General features: G+C 36.8%; 1 long non-coding RNA gene across 1 annotated transcript; it reads left to right on the top strand.

Annotated features, from left to right (window-relative positions):
- Positions 1 to 13,021: 13,021 nt before the first annotated feature.
- Positions 13,022 to 16,385, top strand: LOC117273324 (uncharacterized). Its single transcript, XR_004503332.2, has 2 exons — positions 13,022 to 13,558; positions 16,105 to 16,385. It is a non-coding gene; the product is annotated as an uncharacterized lncRNA (long non-coding RNA).
- Positions 16,386 to 20,550: the final 4,165 nt, after the last annotated feature.

The following is a 20,550-nucleotide window of genomic DNA, read 5'->3' as shown; positions in this document are numbered from 1 at the left end:
GAGCGGCTGGTTGTGGAGGGCACGAGAAGAGGTAGAGGGCGGCCTAAGAAGTATTGGGGAGAGGTGATCTGACAGGATATGGCGAGGCTCCAAATTTCCGAGGATATGACACTTGATAGGAAGATGTGGAAGTCGAGTATTAAAGTTGTAGGTTAGGATGTAGTTGAGTCTTGACTTACTTCGTACCATTGTGGGACTAGCCATGTAGGGTTTTTGTCTAAGATAGCTAGTGATAATGTTGTGTTTTACTACTTCACTTTTCAGTGCATGTCCTATTTACTAGCTATCGTTTTTGCTTTGCATCTTTCTTCTACATTTCATGATATTCCTATTTTTCCTATGATTGTTGTGGTGATACTAATATTGTCTCCTTTTGTCCTTTTGTCTTTTTGTTTTCTTGAACCGAGGGTCTTTCGGAAACAACCTCTCTACTCCTTTGGGGTAGGGGTAAGGTCTGCGTACACATTACCCTCCCTAAACCCCATTAGTTGGATTTTACTGGGTTGTTATTGTTCTATTGTTGTTGTATTGGATATAATTGTATTTTTATGCTATAACTTACTCCTACTTCATGCTTAACATAAATATTGAAATTATAAGTTATAACTTTAAAATTCAAAATTATAGTGGATATAATACAATACATAATTTTTTATTTTGTTGTTGATTTACCATTTTCGGTCTAAAAAGTTCAATTTTAATGTACTATAATTACCTTAAGTACGTTTTAATTCAAATTAATAATACATTTAATTCAATCGCATTTGAAACCAATCCTCAATGTAAAATGTTGATTACTACATTTTTAATTATAAATTTATCATAAATTTAAATCTTGAATCATATTTCTCTTCCCTTTATTTTCTAACTCCTCTCTCTCCTTCCTATATTTTTGTAATATTAAAATGTTTGGCAGGGTTTCCCCTATGTTTCTTAAAAGTTTAGATAGGCTACGCGAAAGTGGGAGAACTGTGACCCTCTTCCGTCAGTTTTCCCATTCAATTTCCGATTAATTTTGGGTTTGACTTTCCCTAGGCATGGTGATAGCCTTATAGGGTTGGGTATGAATTCAAACGGGCTCATGGAGTTCTAAAGCAAGATATTTGATATTGGACAAAATTATTTCATATTTATAAATTTTAATGTTCAAAGTGATAAAATTTCCGAAAAAGGAACATATTAATGGAAGTATGCGGGGAACTTGCACTTCAGCTAATGCGAGGAAGATAAATGCCCGATTGTTTTATATATATATATATATATATATATATATAGTTATTTGAAATAATTTTTCAATGTTTGTACTTTAGCTAGAATTTGATATTTTGCAATTAGTTCAAATACAGGAATTTTAAATTGGAACAAATTTTGATTTCAATGTTTTGTTTGGGTAATCTTGATTATAAGATAAATTTATGTTGAATTTAATTTTTTATTAGATTTTGTTAGAATAATTGTTTTGATTGATATATAATTTGAAGTTCAGATACTTCAAAAAATTATCAAGCATAAAATATTCATTTATATCTTTAAATACTCAATTTTTATCAAATAATGATTTTATTGTTTAAATTGACATGTTCTCACACAGTTCAGAATATGCATGGCAAAACAAGCTCACACATGCTTTTAAGTTAGACATGGAAATTTTCTTTTTACATGCTTGAATGGCCTTTCATTCATTATTATTTTTCCAATTTTCACTGCAGCTCATCAATCTTATGGTAGTTATCCTTATATGGTAGTTAACTACCAAGTGCCAATTATGTGCTCCTATTAAATTATCTCCAACTGGCTTTGCTTTTGCACATAGCTTCTTCGCAGACGATATTATCCTTACTTCAAAAGTAAATTCCAAAAGTTATCACGCAATTATTGATATGCTAAATTACTTTAATAGTAGCTTGGATCAAAAGATAAACTTTTTAAAATCAAAAATTGTCATGACCTAAAATCCCTCCTTAGAAATCGTGATGGCACTTGGCACATAGTTTCTAAAACTAGGTAAGCCTAACACTTACTGAATTAATAACAGATTTTAACCAATTAACTATTAAACATGAACGAGAAATTTCTATACAAAGCCAATAATCCAAAGTAGATATACAATATCCCAAAACAGGTAGTACAAGTCATAAACTCTACTGAGTTTACGAAAAATTTTGTAAGTACAACTGTTCTGGAATAGAAATAAACAGTATAAAGTAAAACTTCATAAGGTGACTCGGAGGCCTGCTAACACAATAGTAGGTATACCTTGAAGTCTCCACAACAATAGTCGATCAGCTATGTAATGACCAACACGCTCCGAGGTATCTGGATTTGCACAAGAATGTGAAGCAAGTGTAGTATGAGTACATACGGCGGTACCCAGTAAGTATCAAGACTAACTTAGGTGGAGTAGTGATGAGGAACAGTCACGACACCTACTAGACATTATAACCTGTATGGGTACGAATATAAAGCGAAACATGGTTTGAATAACAATACAAGTAATAATGATGTAAAGGAAGTAGAAACAATTGAAGTCCAGCGAAACCAAGTAAGGAAAACAAGTAACAACCCAATAATCAACCGCTCTCACACAAAGCTTATACAAGAATTATTTCGAGGTACCACACTTCATAATTTAAATTATACAGTTCTTACTACGGTCAAAATCCTAAGACCTAAGCTCCCCTTTTAGGAACTAAGTGTCCCAAATCACTCCGAATCATCCGTAATTCAAACTTGACCACACACGCGGGTCATAATACATATCGCTAGGCTACTCGAAACCTTAAGTCACTGAACGGGACGTAAATTCTTAAAACGACAAGTCGGGTCGTTACATTCTCTACCTCTTAAACAAACGTTCGTCCTCGAACGTGCTAAGAATCTTTCTGAGGACTTTCAATTACTGAGTATATTTTTACACACATACTTGTGGGTGATTCTATGTTCCCGCAATTTAACACGGGTCCGACGACACCATCTCAATTGAGATTATTTCTTTTCTCCATTCTTATAAGCTTTAAAGAAAATTCCCTAACTCTCCAATCATTTCCATAAGGCCTGATTTTCACTTTGACGTACGGTATTAGTCTCAACTGGCTATAGTAACACGTGCCTACGCACACATCAACTTTCTTGATAGTGTTGAAGTACTTCAAAAAAATTCCGGGTTGCTACATTCTTCCCCGCTTAGGATCATTCGCCCTCAAACACATAACATATTTATCTCTTCCTTTGCAAATCTCAATCCTCCAAATTTTACTAACTCCCAATCTTTTTTAGAAATTTCGACAGAGTCCCCCCTGTAATTGGGCCTATCCACCTGCCAGAGTAACACCAAAACCACTCCTAACAACACATCCACAACACAATAAAATACCATAAGGTATATATCAATAACACCAATCTCAGCATTACAAGCACTGCGTTATCATAATGATATCAGGACATGAAGCACATTATATGTATGCTCATCACCACATCTCTGGTCTTAAAAGTTGTTGATAATTAATTCCAGCATCATCAATTAATCTCATATTAACTACCACCTCATTTCGAATTTTCACAACACTGACAACAGAATGTGAGGCATGAAGACCTCATGATTGCTTACTCGGATTGATGAGTCACATTTAACGTCACCTGGGCACTCATCTCATAGGTTAAAACTCAATGTTTACAACATGAAAATGGCTCAATATGCAGAGAACAATACACAAGAATTATCAGATAATCTTAACAGGCATGACTCCCTATTAATATTATTGTACAATTAAATTTCACAAAGGGAATATTTTAAACTCGTAAACATTTCACACAAGGACCTCATCCTTATATAGCTTTCACCGCAGTTTGTAGCCCGGTTTAAATATTTCACATCATATAAAAATACGATGATCTCATCCTCAACTCCGAATCACAAGTATTTTGCACATTGAGCCAACTGAAATTTTTAATTTCCTTTCTTTCTTCTTTTCAATATATTTCATAAATAATTTTCATAACATATAATGAACCCTCATACAGGTAGGGCATATAATTCATAAAATTGAAATCAATTATTCCGAAATCACATCAAAACTCACAGTATCGAATAATAAAAAATTCTTTTGGACTTATAACCCTCAATGGTGCATAAAAATAAAATGACAGACACAGGCTCTCATCTCTAAATCTCTCAACAGGGATACACATATATGTGGGTCACAAATTTACGAAGCTCATCCAAAAGTGGAGCATAATAAGAGGACCTACCTCAATATTCAGAACCGAATCAAATTAAGAAAAATATCCTTTTATAATAAAAATCAGGATCGCACCTGTAACGACACCATCTGGTGTATTGGCCTTAGCCAAATCATAGTGATTAAATTAACGGGTCGGGCCTCCACTTCTTAGGTGCCCACTACCCGCCCGTCCTCCACCTCTAGTTGACTGTGCACGTGGAGTATCAACTGGAATAAAGCTTGTAGCTGGAGTGTTCTGATGAAATTCACCCCTCCCAAGTCCGGACAATCTCTCATGATATGTCTAGTATCACCACACTTATAACAAACCCTCTGAGGTCGCGGCTGCTCGTACTGAGTCTGTGCCGAATAACTGGAATAACCACTGTAAGAATCTCGTATCTGTGGTGCACTATAAAATTGAGCACCCCGAGTAATATGATGTGCGGACTGAGCTGAGTGACTGCTTGAGCCTCCGCTATAATGGGTTCTAGCTGAAGAGTAAAATCCAATGAACCCTCCAGATCTTCGAGACCTTTTGGCCTCCTTACACTCCCTTTCCTCGCCTAAAACACCCTCAATCTTCCTGGCAATCTCCACTACTCGCTGAAATGAAGCATCAGTTTGCAATTCTCGAGCCATGCATATTTTAATATCATAATCGAGCCCTTTAATGAATCTGCGAACCCGCTCTCTGATTGTAGAAACCAAGATAGGTGCATGACGGGCTAACTCACTGAACCTGATGGCATATTCTGATACTGTCATAGTGCCCTGACGCAACCGTTCAAACTCTGTGCACCGCGCATCTCTGAGAGTCTGGGGAACAAACTCTTTCAAGAATATTTCCGAAAATTGAGCCCAAGTTGGTGGTGTTGCATCGGCTGGTCTACCTTCTTCATAGATTTTCCACCACCGATACGCTGCGCCTGACAGTTGAAATGTAGTAAAGGCAACTCCGCTCACCTCCACAATACTCATAGTGCGGAGAATACGATGACAATTTTCCAAAAATTCTTGGGCATCCTCTGTAGTTGTGCCACTGAAAGTTGGTGGACTATACCTCTTAAACCTTTCAAGTCTCTTTTGTTCTTCTTCTGATGCCTCGGGCCTGACCTCAGACCGAACCGAATAACAGGTTGTACCGGTACTACACCCGGAACCTGACCAACGTGAACCTGCTGCTCTGGAGTTGTGATAGGAGTCTGAATTACTCCCCCAATATACGGAATGTTTGGTGCAACAGAGATCAATCCCGCCTGAGTTAATGTACCAAACATACTCAGGAACTGTGCCAAAGTCTCCTGAAGTCCGGGGGTAACAACAGGTGCTTCTGGTACCTGTCCCCCAACTGGAGCTACTAGTGGCTCCTCAACTGTTGTTCTGACAGTTGCTCTAGTAGTAGCACGTACCCTTTCTCGGCCTCTACTTCGGCCCCGGCTTCTTGTAGCCCTAGCAGTATGTGCAGATGCTTGCTCAGCTAACCCAGTAGCACGTGTCCTCACCATCTGTGAGAGAATGGAGATACAAAGGTTCAAATATCAAATTCAACAAATTCCGCATGACAGGAATGAAAGAAATGGAAATTTCCCAACAGTTCTATAGCCTCTCGAAGATAAGTACAGACGCCTCTGTATCGATCCGCAAGATTCTACTAGACTCGTTCATGACTCGTAGAACCTATGAACCTAGAGCTCTGATACCAACTTGTCACGACCCAAAATCCCACCACAGGAGTCGTGATGGCACCTAGTCTCTAAAACTAGGTAAGCCGATTTTCATTGCATTTTTGAAGTCATTTTTTTATTATAAACGAAACCAAAACTAACAGCGAAAATAATTACATTATACAACCTCCCAAGACTGGTAGTACTGAGTCACGAACTCTAACTGAATACATAGAATGGTCACGAAGACCGAATATACAATACTGTTTGATTACAAGTTAACAATACAATAAAATGAAAGGACTCCAAGGAACTGCGATGACCAAGCAGCTCTACCTTGTATCCTTATGATCTCGCTTTAACTCTGCTCAAGTTCGTTATCTTCAATACCTGGCTCTGCACAAAAATATGCAAAAGTGTAGAGTGAGCACACCACAGCGGTGCCCATTAAGTATAAAGACTAACCTCAATGTAGTAGAGACGAGGTACAGTCAAGACACTCACTAGTCTAATAACCTGTGCAATATAATATAAAAAATAATAGGAAATAAATAATAATAATAATAATAATAATAAGGACAGGATAAAACAACCAGTGATATGCACAACAAACAACAAGAATACCATTAATATCACTCAACAATTAATAAACACAATTACACCCAATTAAATCAAGCCCTTCAAATATATGTAATAGTTCTTCCACATAACTCTCTTTTAAATATAATTTTCTCAAATAATTATTTTTCAAATATAATTCTTTCAATAAATCTTATCAATTACAATTTGCTCAAATAAATTAGCTACGAACGTCGTCGCTAATCTGTCGCTAAATCTCCCGTAGCTAGCAGAATTTATTGTTAATCTGTCGCTAATCCATCGCTAAATGAGATTAGCGACGAATTTTTCTGTTTAGCTACAGAATTTATCTGTCGCTAAAATCAGATTTTTTTAGTAGTGATGTGATCATGCCGGGCGGATTGAGATATTGACACGTGAGTTGTCCGTGCGGTTGTGATTTGAAATGTGAGCACAAGGTGTCGTGAGCATATGATAGTGGGTTGAGACCCGTGACTATGAGATTATGTATCTCGGGTAATATTTGTTGCAAATCTTGTGTTAGAACGACTTGATTAATTGGTTGTCATTTGTATTCCTTATTTGGTTTCAATGGTATTTTCTTGGTGTTTTTATTGCTTTACTGTTTATGTCACATGTTGATTCTTGTTGCCATTGACTGATTCCTGCTTTCATTATTAGCTTTATACTTCGATACTGCACATGTTATGTTATCTAATGAGTGTCTTGACTTGTACCTCGTCACTACTCCACCAAGGTTAGTCTTAATACTTACTCGGTACCGACTGTGGTGTACTCATTCTACACTTCTGTATATTTTTGTGCAGAGCCAGGTATTAGAGATATCAAACTCGGACGAAGTTAGCTTGTTGATCGCGAGGATTCAAGGTATAACTACTTGATCGTCGCAGTCCCTTGGAGTTATTTCCTTATATTGTACTGTCAGCTTGTCAATTGAACAATATTGTATTTCGATCTTTGAGGTCATTCCATGTATTCAGCTAGAATTCTTGACTCTGTATTACCAAATATTGGGAAGTTGTTATGATTATTGCCGCGTAGGCTTATTCCGCTTTTGGTTCGTTATTATATTAAACTATATTTTTAATTATTATTGTTAAAACTGGCCTAATCATTGATAGTAATCGACTTACCTAAACTTAAAGATTAGGTGACATCACAACGCCTGCGGTGAGATTTTTTGTCGTGACAATACTAATTATATCTTTTGAATGTTGTGGAAAAATATGTTATCGCATTTCTATAAGGGAGTGTTATTAAGGGTAATACGAGAATGTTGAAATAAATATTTACTAAAATAAATTCTATATGACATTTTCTTTTAAATAGACCAAAACAATATATATTACTATAAAACACATAAATTGAAATGAATAGAGTATGTTCCGTTGATTGCACTGCAGTAATGATCTATCAGTTGTATCCAATCAAGATCTTTGTTTGACTTTAAATTTAGCTCCTAGAAGATAGCTGAAATTGTCTGATTTTAGCTCTCCTTATTGTTACTAGTAGTGTTTGCCAAATGAAGGCCAAATACATAGATAACCTTTCAAAGTTGACATCAATTTTTATTTAGACGCTCTATTTTGGACTTGTTCTAGTTGAACTCTTTAACACCTAATAAATTGTTTAAATTAAACACTTGCTGCTGACATGGCATTGTGAGCATATCACACCTCACCTCTTCTCCATCGGATCCTTCCATTCCTCACCTCTAATACCATTTTGACTCTCTCTTTCCATAATCAGATTTTCCCCATTATCAATAATTCTTCTCCATTTCACTAGATATTAATCTTCTCCATTTCACTACTTTTCAAGTTTCAACTATCATTCTACCATGCATAAACTACTGAGCACTGATCTTTTACCGCTGCATCCCTGTAACATTTTCCCCACCAAAAAAAAAAAACTTCGTTCTTTTTCTATTATCACAGCTATTTTTTGGAATAAAAGTTTCTCATATACCAGGGCAATTCAAACATTAATAGCAAACTTCACTTTTTCACAGCTTAAACAACCCCATTATTTACTTCTTTTTTTTTACTATCGAATAAATTATTAAAGTCAGAAGATTATATTAATAAAGTAAAGCAGCAATTCATGATAATAATTGACTATGAGAGCCACCAAGCCTTTAATTATTGCATAACATCTCTTCTGTATACTAGGGTATCGAATTGAAGAGAAACATATCTCTCATTCTCTTGCATCCACATCACGACAAGAAACATGGGATATAACGACATTATATAAATGCCGCCATAACTCAATTAAATTAAATGTCGCAAATTTATTTAGCGATTTTTATTGTATACTTAAATCAAATGTTGGAAATTTTAATGTCGTTAATTTTACAACATTTAAATTAGTATCGGTAAAAATCTAGTTACATTTATTTAACGTTTATGAAATGTCAACAATTTGAGCTCTTAAAATATCTTATTTGCGACATACATAGAAATGTCAGATAAATCGTTTATTTTTGACATATTATTTGAATATCAAAATCATTATTTATATTATGATATTAAGAAAAAAAATATTCCCTTTTTGTTCCTTTAAGTATTATGTAGAATGTGTAGTAAGAAAGTAGAAAACAAAGAATTAACTATTGCTGATCTTACAATACTACAAACATTTTTATTCATTTCAAAAGTTTCAAGAGTTGTACACCATATACGATTCAAACAAAACAATGAATTACTTTAACATATGACTACGTAACCATAACTTTTCTCTTATAATTCCCAAATACACCAACATAATTTAAAGCTTCAGCATCCATGTATTTCTCTTGATGAAGTGTTCCATACTTTCACCAAATCAGGATTCCTCAATTTTACGACATTTAAATTAGTATCGGTAAAAATCTAGTGACATTTATTTAACGTTTATCAAATGTCAACAATTTGAGCTCTTAAACTATCTTATTTGCGACATACATAGAAATGTTAGATAAATCGTTTGTTTTTGACATATTATTTGAATATCAAAATCATTATTTATATTATAATATTAAGAAAAAAAACATTCCCTTTTTATTCCTTTAAGTATTATGTAGAATGTGTAGTAAAAAAGTAGAAAACAAACAATTAACTATTGGTGATCTTACAATACTACAAACATTTTTATTCATTTCAAAAGTTTCAAGAGTTATACACCACATACGATTCAAACAAAACAATGAATTACTTTAACATATGACTACGTAACCATAACTTTTCTCTTATAATTTCCAAATACACCAACATAATTTATAGCTTCAGCATCCATGTATTTCTCTTGATGAAGTGTTCCATACTTTCACCAAATCAGGATTCCTTCACATAATTTGATCTTACGACCTTCAAAATCTGATGTATATAAGATCTGAAATTAAAAATAAAAATCACAAAACTGATTAAGGGAAAAGGGTAAGTAGCAATATAACATTTTAACCTCATATGGAGTAATATCAACGCTACTAGACTCTTTTGCAGGAAATTCACCTTCAAAAAGAAAACAAAAATAAACAACAAGAAAGAAAAAAGTTCAAGAATTTCAGTAACCAAAATATCACAAATCTGATTTCACTCGAAAAGAAAAGTCCAAACGTACATAACACGAGTTAGAGTAGATGAATCTGATTTCAAATCGAGATTTTGATAGCGGTAATTGCTGAATTTTAGTTCTAGCAGGCGGCCTTTCTAGGTCTGAAACGGATCAAAAGGTTCAATAAAAAGAAATCTCAAGACTAGATGAAAAATCTAGGATTATCAACAAACAGTCAAAAGCAATTAAGAAATAAAATACAGAAGATTGACATTTATAATACTTATATTGAAGCAAAATCTTACCGGCGGATTTTGATTTGGCAAGAAATTCGTTCTTCAAACGTGTTGGTTGTTAATTGAAAACTAACAAAAATACATGATGAAAGGACAAGAAAAGAGGTGAGTCGGCTCAGAGCTCAGCCTCGCTCAGTTTTGTCATGCTTAGCTTCGTCTAAATTAGGGCACACCTAATTTGGTTGTCGATCTCGATTGGCTCAATTGATCATGTAATATATTATTATGAAAATAAAATTCATTATTTAGGCTCATTTCTTATCAACTTAAAATTTAAAATTATATTTTAGTAATTTGTTCTTTATTCGATATAATTGTTCTGATTGATGAGTCGCGAGCCGGTGTTAACGAGAGGCTAGAGGTTTGGAGACAGGCTCTTAAGTCTAAGGGTTTCAAGTTGAGCAGGACGGAGACGGAATACCTGTAGTGTCAATTCACTGCTAAGCCATGGGAAGTGGGCGTGGATGTGAGGCTTGAATTACTGGTCAACCCGAGTAAAGGCAGCTTCAAGTACCTTGGTTCGGTTATCCAGGGGGGAGGGGAGATCGACGAGGATGTCACACACCGTATTGGGGTAGGATGGATGAAGTGGATGTTAGCATCTGGAGTCCTGTGTGACAAGAGAGTGCCACCAACACTCAAAGGTAAATTCTATAAAGCGGTGGTTAGACCGGCCATGTTGTATGGGGCTGAGTGTTGGCCCGTTAAGAACTCACATATCCAGAAGATGAAACTAGCAGAAATGAGGATGTTGAGGCGGATGTGCGGGGACACTAGGATATATAAGATTAGGAATTATGTTATTCGGGAGAAGGTGCACGTGGCTCCCATTGATGACAAGATGAGGGAAGCGAGACTTAGATGGTTCGGACATGTTCAAAAGAGAAGCCCAGATGCTCCGGTACAAAGGTGTGAGCGGCTGGTTGTGGAGGGCACGAGAAGAGGTAGAGGGCGGCCTAAGAAGTATTGGGGAGAGGTGATCAGACACGATATGGCGAGGCTCCAGATTTCCGAGGACGTGACACTTGATAAGAAGATGTGGAAGTCGAGTATTAGAGTTGTAGGTTAGGATGTAGTTGAGTCTTGACTTACTTCGTACCATTGTGGGACTAGCCATGTAGGGTTTTTGTCTAAGATAGCTAGTGACAATGTTGTGTTTTACTACTTCGGTTTTCAGTGCATGTCCTATTTACTAGCTATCGTTTTTGCTTTGCATCTTTCTTCTGCATTTCATGGTGTTCCTATTTTTCCTATGATTGTTGTGGTGATACTAATATTGTCTCCTTTTGTCCTTTTGTCTTTTTGTTTTCTTGAACCGAGGGTCTTTCGGAAACAACCTCTCTACTCCTTTGGGGTAGGGGTAAGGTCTGCGTACACATTACCCTCCCTAGACCCCATTAGTTGAATTTTACTGGGTTGTTATTGTTGTATTGGATATAATTGTATTTTTATGTTATAACTTACTCCTACTTCATGCTTAACATAAATATTGAAATTATAAGCTATAACTTTAAAATTCAAAATTATAGTGGATATAATACAATACATTATTTTTTTATTTTGTTGTCGATTTACCATTTTCGGTCTAAAAAGTTCAATTTTAATTTACTATAATTACCTTAAGTACGTTTTAATTTAAATTAATAATACATTTAATTCAATCGCATTTGAAACCAATCCTCAATGTAAAGTGTTGATTACTACATTTTTAATTATAAATTTATCATAAATTTAAATCTTGAATCATATTTCTCTTCCCTTTATTTTCTAACTCCTCTCTCCCCTTCCTATCTTTTTGTAATATTAAAATGTTTGGCAGGGTTTCCCCTGTGTTTCTTAAAAGTTTAGATAGGCTAAGCGAAAGTGGGAGAACTGTGACCCTCTTCCGTCAGTTTTCCCATTCAATTTCCGATTAATTTTCGGTTTGACTTTCCCTAGGCATGGTGATAGCCTTATAGGGTTGGGTATGAATTCAAACGTGCTCATGGAGTTCTAAAGCAAGATATTTGATATTGGACAAAATTATTTCATATTTATAAATTTTAATGTTCAAAGTGATAAAATTTCCGAAAAAGGAACATCTAAATGGAAGTATGCGGGGAACTTGCACTTCAGCTAATGCGAGGAAGATAAATGCCCGATTGTTTTATATATATATAGTTATTTGAAATAATTTTTCATTGTTTGTACTTTAGCTAGAATTTGATATTTTGCAATTAGTTCAAATACACGAATTTTAAATTGGAACAAATTTTGATTTCAATGTTTTGTTTGGGTAATCTTGATTATAAGATAAATTTATGTTTAGTTTAATTTTTTATTAGATTTTGTTAGAATAATTGTTTTGATTGATATATAATTTGGATTTCAGATACTTCAAAAAATTATCAAATATAAAATATTTATTTATATCTTTAAATATTTAAGTTTTATCAAATAATGATTTTATTGTTTAAATTGACATTTTCTCACACATTGCAAGAATATGCATGGCAAAACAAGCTGACACGTGCTTTTAAGTTAGACATGGAAGTTTTCTTTTTACATGCGGCCGTTCATTCATTATTGTTTTTCCTATTTTCACTGTAGCTCATCAATCTTATGGTAGTTATCCTTATATGGTAGTTAACTATCAAGTGCCAATTATGTGCTCCAATTAAATTATCTCCAACTGGCTTTGCTTTTCCACATATCTTCTTGGCAGACGATATTATCCTTACTTCAAAAGTAAATTCCAAAAGTTATCACGCAATTATTGATATGTTAAATTACTGGAAGGGTTATGCAGACTGGAAGGGTTGAGTTACAGATTTCATGGTGGGTGAGAAGCTTCTGCTTGGAGTTTCACCCATGAAGGGGGTGATGAGGTTCAAGAAGAAGGGCAAGTTGAGCCTTCGGTATGTTGGACCTTTTGAGGTGCTTGTGAGAGTTGGAGAGGTGGCCTATGGACATACCTTTCCATCTAGTCTATAGGGAGTTCACTCAACGTTCCATGTTTCTATGCTCCAGAAGTATTATAGTGATCCTTTCCATATTTTGTACTTCGGCACGGTGCATTTGGATGGGGATTTGGCGTATGATGTGGAGCTGGTGGCCAGATTGAATCGGCAGGTTCGAAAGTTAGGATCAAATGATATAGCATCACTGGAAGTGCAATGGAGAGGTCTGCCGGTCGAGGAGGCTACTTGGGAGATCAAGCAGGAAATGCGGACAAGATACCCTTACTTTTTTTAGACTCCAAGTATGACTCTAGACTCGTTCGAGAACAAATATTTGTTTAAGAGGGGGAAAATATAATGACCCGCCGATCATTTTGTGCATTTTACCTCAGTTCCCCTATTTATTGCCTCTTCTATGTTCATTTATTATTATGTGACTTGTTGGGGTGGTTTGATTAGTTTCAGGATTTGTTTCGGAGTGAATTAGGATACTTAGTCCCAAGGTTGGAAGCTTATGTTGAAAGAGTTGGCTGGAGTTTGAACTTTGTGTAGATGACTCCAGAATGGAGCTTTGATTTGGAGGTCCGTAGGTTGTTTTGGTGCTTTTTGGCAAAAATTAAAAAGTTAAAGGTTTGAAAGGTTGATAGTTTTGACCGAGAGTTTACTTTGTTGATATCGGGTTTGGATTATTGTTACGGGAGTTGGAATAGGCTTATTGTGTTATTTGGGACTTGCATGCAAAATTTGAGGTCATTCAGAGTTGATTTGATATAGTTCGATGCGAGTTTGTGAAGTTAGAAGTTTGTTAGTTTCATTAGACTTAAATTGATGTGCCATTCATGATATTGATGTGATTTGAGGTTTCAAGAAAGTTTGTATCGTATTTTAGGATTTTTGGTATGTTTGGATGGGGTCCCGGAGACCTCGGGGCTGTTTCAGATGGTTGAGGGATCATGTTTGGCCTTAGGGGAATGGTTGAAGGTTGATGGTTTGGTGTAATCGCATCTGCGAGGATTTGGCCATTGGTGCGAGATCCCAGAAGCGGCCTGGTGATCGCAGGAGAAAACTTGGCTTGAGCTGGGGAGAAGCGCAGATACGGGGGTCTTTCCGCATCTGCGAGTGCGTAGAATGTGAGGAGACATGGGCATCCACAACTGCGAAAGTGGATTGCTGATGAAGTCCCGCAGGCATGCAAGGGGGACCGTATGTGCTCTTGGTCGGAAGCTTAAGTGGTTTCTTCTGCAGAAGCAAAATTTTTACCGCAAAAAGGGAGTCGCAGGTACAACACAAAAGAGACCGTAGATGCGAGAATCACTAGGAAAAATTATTAAAATGTTGGTTTGGCCATTTTCTCATAGTTGGAATTTTAGAGCTCGGTTGGAAGCGATGTTTGGGAGGCTTTTTGCTACTATTAAGAAGGTAAGTAAAGTTCGATCAATTTTAATTAAATATATTGATTACCCATTGATTGTTATTACACCTAGTTTATGAGGTAAAGTTTGGGGATTTTGGAATATGTTATTGGAGAGTGAGATGTGAGGATTTGAAAGTCAATTTTTGGTTAGAATGAGATGAAATTGGTATGATTGGACTCGTAATTGGATGGGTGTTAGAAATTTATGAATTTAGTTGGGTTCTAGGGTGCGGTCCTAGGGTTGACTTTTTGATTTTGATTAAAGATCTTAGATTTATTGTGTGGGACTTTTTCCTATGGTTATTATCAATGATATTAAGTTGCTTTGGCTAGATTTGAGTCGATTGGAGGCCGATTCGCATGGTGAGGGATTTTTGGAGTATTTTAACCCTGGGAATTGCATTATATGAAAGATATTGGGGTGACATACGCGTTAGGCGACGGGCATGTGTACGAGTACTGATGTGTTCTTTGTTTGGGGAGGATTTTAGACTATTACTAGACTTGGTTTGTTATCATACCTTGTTATCCCCGTGTTTTCCCTACTTGTTTGATTATTTGAACTACGATTCATGTTAGACATCATGTCTTGGATATGTGCTATTTGTTGAGACTCTATAGTGTTATTCTTGTTGTTTCGAGCTATTTGCCTTAATTGTACACATGCTCTCAGTCATAATGTTATATCCGTGTATGCTATCTTTGTCTCAGTACTTCCTTATTTGATTCCTTAAATGTTGTTGATGGCTCTCATGTATAATATAGTTGAACTAAGTATTGTGATAGGTGATTATCTGAGAATTACTTAGTTAATGACTGAGTTTGGGCCTTAGGGCCGGTTTGATATTAATTTTGAGTTGACGCGTACGTTAGGCTCATATTAGGTTAAGTGTTATTGATTTAGGCAATGCGTACACCAGGCCTCACTATTGAGTTATATGTTTATGATTAGAGCTTGGGTAAGATCCGCCCCTTCGAAGTCTGACATACCAGCAATGGGCTCAGGCACAATATTTTATATACGTGCTTTGATGATGGGCAATTATGTCAGGCACCCCTGCCGTGCTAAGTGTGATTATTTTGATGGATCCAATGTGATATTGTTATTTTGACATTTATACTTGACGTGTAGGCATAGATATGTACTTTCCTCATGCTAGCTGATAAATAAAATATTTTATCCGTGTCGGACTTTAACTTTTATACTTGAAAGCATGTTTAAATTCCTGTATTGTGATCAAGATGAGCAGAGTATCATTGAGTTAATTACTTATATTGTTTTCTTTATAACCTGAGTTGTTATCGATTGTTAAATGTTGATCTCTGACGGTTTCCTCTGAACTCATCACTGCTTGCAACCCAAGGTTAGACTTGTTACTTATTGAGTATGTGAGGTCGGTTATACTCATACTACACTATACACTTTGTGTGCAGATCCAGGTACCTCCGGATTGAGTGAGTTCCAGACTTGAGTTGTTGCAAACTTTCGGGAGACTAAGAGGTAGCTGCTATATTGTCTGTAGTCCTTGAAGTTCTCTTTTTGTTATTTTTATTTGTACTGTTCTATTGTTCAGACAATTGTATTAGAGGTTTTGATATGTATTTTAATACTCAGTAGTGCTCATGTACTTATCTATACTAGATCTTTGGGATGGTTGTAGCAGTATTTTAGTTATTTTCATAAGATATTTCATTATTTTTACGTTGTTAAGTTATTAAGTTATGTCTTTATCAAATTCATTGTTATGGGTTCCTAGCAAGCAGTGTTAGGCGTCACTGTAGCTTTGATGGGAGTTGGGTCGTAACACTAAAAGCACAGGAGTATCAAGCTCAGAAAATAAAGTTAAAAGTAAGAACGAAACAAGGGATCAAACTCACAAACCAACCTTCCACCCCCAAATTACAATTTTTCTTTGAATGCAGGAATAACAGATACAACATTATCAAAAGTATCCGCAAAGGATATACGACGTGACCACTATCTTCACATAAATAGATGAAACCAAGCCTAAATGGGTCAAGCTAAGAATTGCTTTCTTTTATCTCATATATTTGAGGCTAAGCTATGCCTCCATTATTGCATAAGGCTAAGCATTGTCTTTTCTTTTGCTTTGAGCTAAGCATTTCCCTTATTACTTCCATGAGGCTAAGCTTTGCCTCTATTATTGCATAAGGCTAAGCATTGCCTTTCTTTGAATAGGGCTAAGCACTTCCCTCATCCACTGCATAGGGCTAAGAACTACCCTCATTACTTGCACGAGGATAAGCTTTGCCTCCATTATTACATAAGGCTATGCATTCACTTTCTTTGCATTGGGCTAAGCACTGCCCTTATCCTTTGCATAGGGATATGCACAACCCTCATTACTTATATGAGACTAAGCTCTGTATTCATTATTGCATAAGACTAAGCATTGCCCTCATCATTTGCATATGGAGAAGCAATGCCCTCATTACTTTCATGAGGCTATGCTCTGCCTCCATTGTTGCATAAGGCTAAGCATATCCTTCATTTGCATAGGGCTAAGCATTTACATCATCATCATCCGTGTTTGGGTCAAGCACGACCCTTCTACCTGCATAGGGCTAAGCATTGCCCTTAGTCCTTTGCATAGGTGCTTTGTGCAGGATGAGTCGGGGTAGAGGTACCGGGCCTGACGAGAATGTGGTAGAATTATGGAAGTGTGTGGGTAGAGCAGGCTTGGAATGGCTATTGTGCTATTTAATGTTATTTTAAAGCTGAAGAATATGCTAGGTGATTGGTTGTGGAGAACGATGATACCGCTGTAAAAGAACAAAGGGGATATCCAAAGTTGTAACAACAATAGGGGTATCAAATTACTAAGTCATACTATGAAAGTTTGGGAGATGGTGGTGGAAGGAAGGTTGAGGAGGGCAGTGACTATTTTTGATGACCAATTCAGGTTCATGCCAGGCCGTTCGACTATAGAGGCTATCCTCCTTATTAGTAGGTTGGTGGAACAATACAAGGATTGGAAGAAGGACTTGCACATGGTGTTTATTGAATTGAGAAAGCATATGACTAGGTTCCTAGGGAGGTGATTTGGAGATGCCTAGAGGTGAAAGATGTGTCGGTAGCAAACATTAGGCTGATAACGGACATGTATGATGGATCTAAGACTCGGGTTAGGACTGTGGGTGGTGACTCAGAGCAGTTTCCGGTTGTTATGAGGTTGCACCAAGGATCTGCGCTCAGACCATTCTTATTTTCTTTGGCGATCGATGTACTCACACATCATATTCAAGGTGAGGTGCCTTAAAGTATGTTGTTCGTTGATGATATAGTTATGATTGATGAGGCACGAGGTGACATTAATGAGAGGCTGGAGGTTTGGAGATAGACCCTTGAGTCTAAGGGTTTCAAGTTGAGTGGGACAAAGACAAAATATCTGGAGTGCAAGTTAAGTGACATGATATGGGAAGAATATTTGGACGTGAGGCTTGACTCATAAGTCATCTCCAAGAGAGGAAGTTTCAAGTACCCTTGGTCAATTATCCAGAGGGATAGAGAGATTGACGAGAATGTCACACATCGTATTAGGGTGGGGTGGATATAATGCAGGTTAGCGTCTAGAGTGTTGTGTGACAAGAGGGTGCCACCGATACTTAAGGACAAGTTTTATCGAGTGATAGTTAGACCGACCATGTTATGTGGGGTTGAGTATTGGCCAGTCAAGAATTCCCATATCCAGAAGATGAATGTAGCAGAGATGAGGATTATGAGATGGATATGTGGGCACACTAGGCTGGATAAAATTAGGAATGAAGATATTTGGGAGAAGGTGGGCGTGGCCCCCATAGACGTCAAGATGTGAAAAGCAAGGCTTAGATGAGTCGGGCATGTGCGGAGGAGAAGACAAGATACATAGTTAGGAGGTGTGAATGGTTGGCTTAGACGGGTATGCGAAGAGGTAGAGGGCGGCCTAAGAAGTATTGGTGTGAGGCAATCAGACAGGACATGCGCAACTTTAGATTTCTGAGGGCATGGCTCTAGATAGGAAGGTATGGATATCGAGAATTAGTGTGGATGGTTTGGAGGGAGTTGAGCACTTTTCTTCCTTAGTATCGGGGGTTGGCCTATCCTATTAAGGTGTTGTCTTTGGGTTATTAGTAGTTTAAGTTTGTGTCCACACTAATTTTCCATCTTGCATAGTACGATGGCTCTATTACTGGTTGTTGTTATTGCTTTTCTATTCATTTTCTATTTCGTACGATGCTAATATTATCTCTCTGCTTTTTGTTGTTATCACATATTAGATTTTTGTTTTTCGTCTCCTTGAGGTGAGGGTCTAAAAAATAACCTCTCTATTCCTCCGAGGTAGGGGTAAGGTCTGTGTACATTCTACCCTCCCAGATCTCACTTGTGGGATTTTACTAGGTTGTTGTTGTTGGTATATTGTGCTATATGTTTCTCTATGGTTATGGTCATGCATTTTGTGTGTTTGTTGTTGATACACATGTGGTTGTTGATTGTGAACATTATGGCACGAAGGGTATTCCATGTGGATGGGTATGTTTGAACAAGGCTACGTGCTAAAGTAGGGTTAAGTTAGGATGAGATTAATTGCGGTTATTTCGTGTGTTTTGCTTCTCCCTTGTGGGATGCTTTCGTAGTATGTTACTGTTGGGGGTGTATCTATTGGAATTATGAGATAGTCCCCTCATTTGGTTCTCTTTCCATCTTAAGTTATATTCGAGTTGTTGCTTGTTGTGTACAGATTGTGTCGTATGTGACCAGGTGGCATTTGGTGTAGCTTTTCTTTCGAATAACTTATATTGGATGAGGTGAGATCATTGGACCTGGAATTTGTGCAGTCAGATTTGGATAAGGTATGTTTGGATAATAATGTCATTAATCGACTTAGAGTTTCACAATGGTTCTAGTCGAGCGAGAGAACTCAATGACTTACTGATTGGTTTAGTGTTTATGAGTTTCTACATGTTTCTTACATTATTTGCAGCGTTGTCAAGGTTTGGAACAAGGTTTTATTTGATATGAGGTTTGTTACCATTACCAGATTTAGTAATGAGCACCTATTATGATCATAAGATATTACTATGGGTAATTGAGCTATGTGGCACATCGTGGGATTATATATTAGAAAATGGTAACGGCTTGATGTAGTTTGGTTAGACTTATAAAGTTGATAGATGCGAGAATCGGGTCTTATAAGGATTTCCGAATGTTGGAGAATGGGTTCTAAGGTTTAGGGGCTGAGGTTGAGTAAAGAATCTTCAGTTTGGTTATGTTGACGGGCTTATATTGTCACACACCAACCTTGGGAAGCGTGACCGATGTTCAACCGGGATAACCCTACCGAGCAAGCCTATTAGATGCCTTCTACCCAAGATCACCCATGAATAATGAGAAGATATATTTTCATTAATTAGACATTAAGGAGATCATGTATACACCACCAATCTATTACTATTAGCTACTTCATTTATATGTCCTCAAAATATTACATTACACATCCATAGTTAAGAAGTGGAACATGTGATACAATTACAACATCATTAGTTTGACCTTCCCAATAATAACATACAACCCACACCATGCCTACAGAGCGTCTAATGGGTACATAATAGTACTAGGATACTGCCGTCAACAAGGCCCCGGTTATACCCCAAAACATAATACATGAGAAGCAAAAGATACTTGACCCCGATATGAAGTGGGGGCTCACCAAGTCAGCTAAGAGAAGGATGTACTGCTATCAATGATCGATGTCGCCTGATATAGAACTACCTCCATCCATTAAAAGATGCAATACCCACGACAAAAGGGACGTGAGTACATGTCGAATAGCAAGCGTATGTAAGGCAGACATAACAACATATGGAAATACGGTAACTCAA

This window comes from Nicotiana tomentosiformis, chromosome 1 (assembly GCF_000390325.3).
Source record: "Nicotiana tomentosiformis chromosome 1, ASM39032v3, whole genome shotgun sequence".
Lineage (NCBI taxonomy): Eukaryota > Viridiplantae > Streptophyta > Magnoliopsida > Solanales > Solanaceae > Nicotiana > Nicotiana tomentosiformis.
This window is presented reverse-complemented; position numbering and strand designations above follow the sequence as displayed.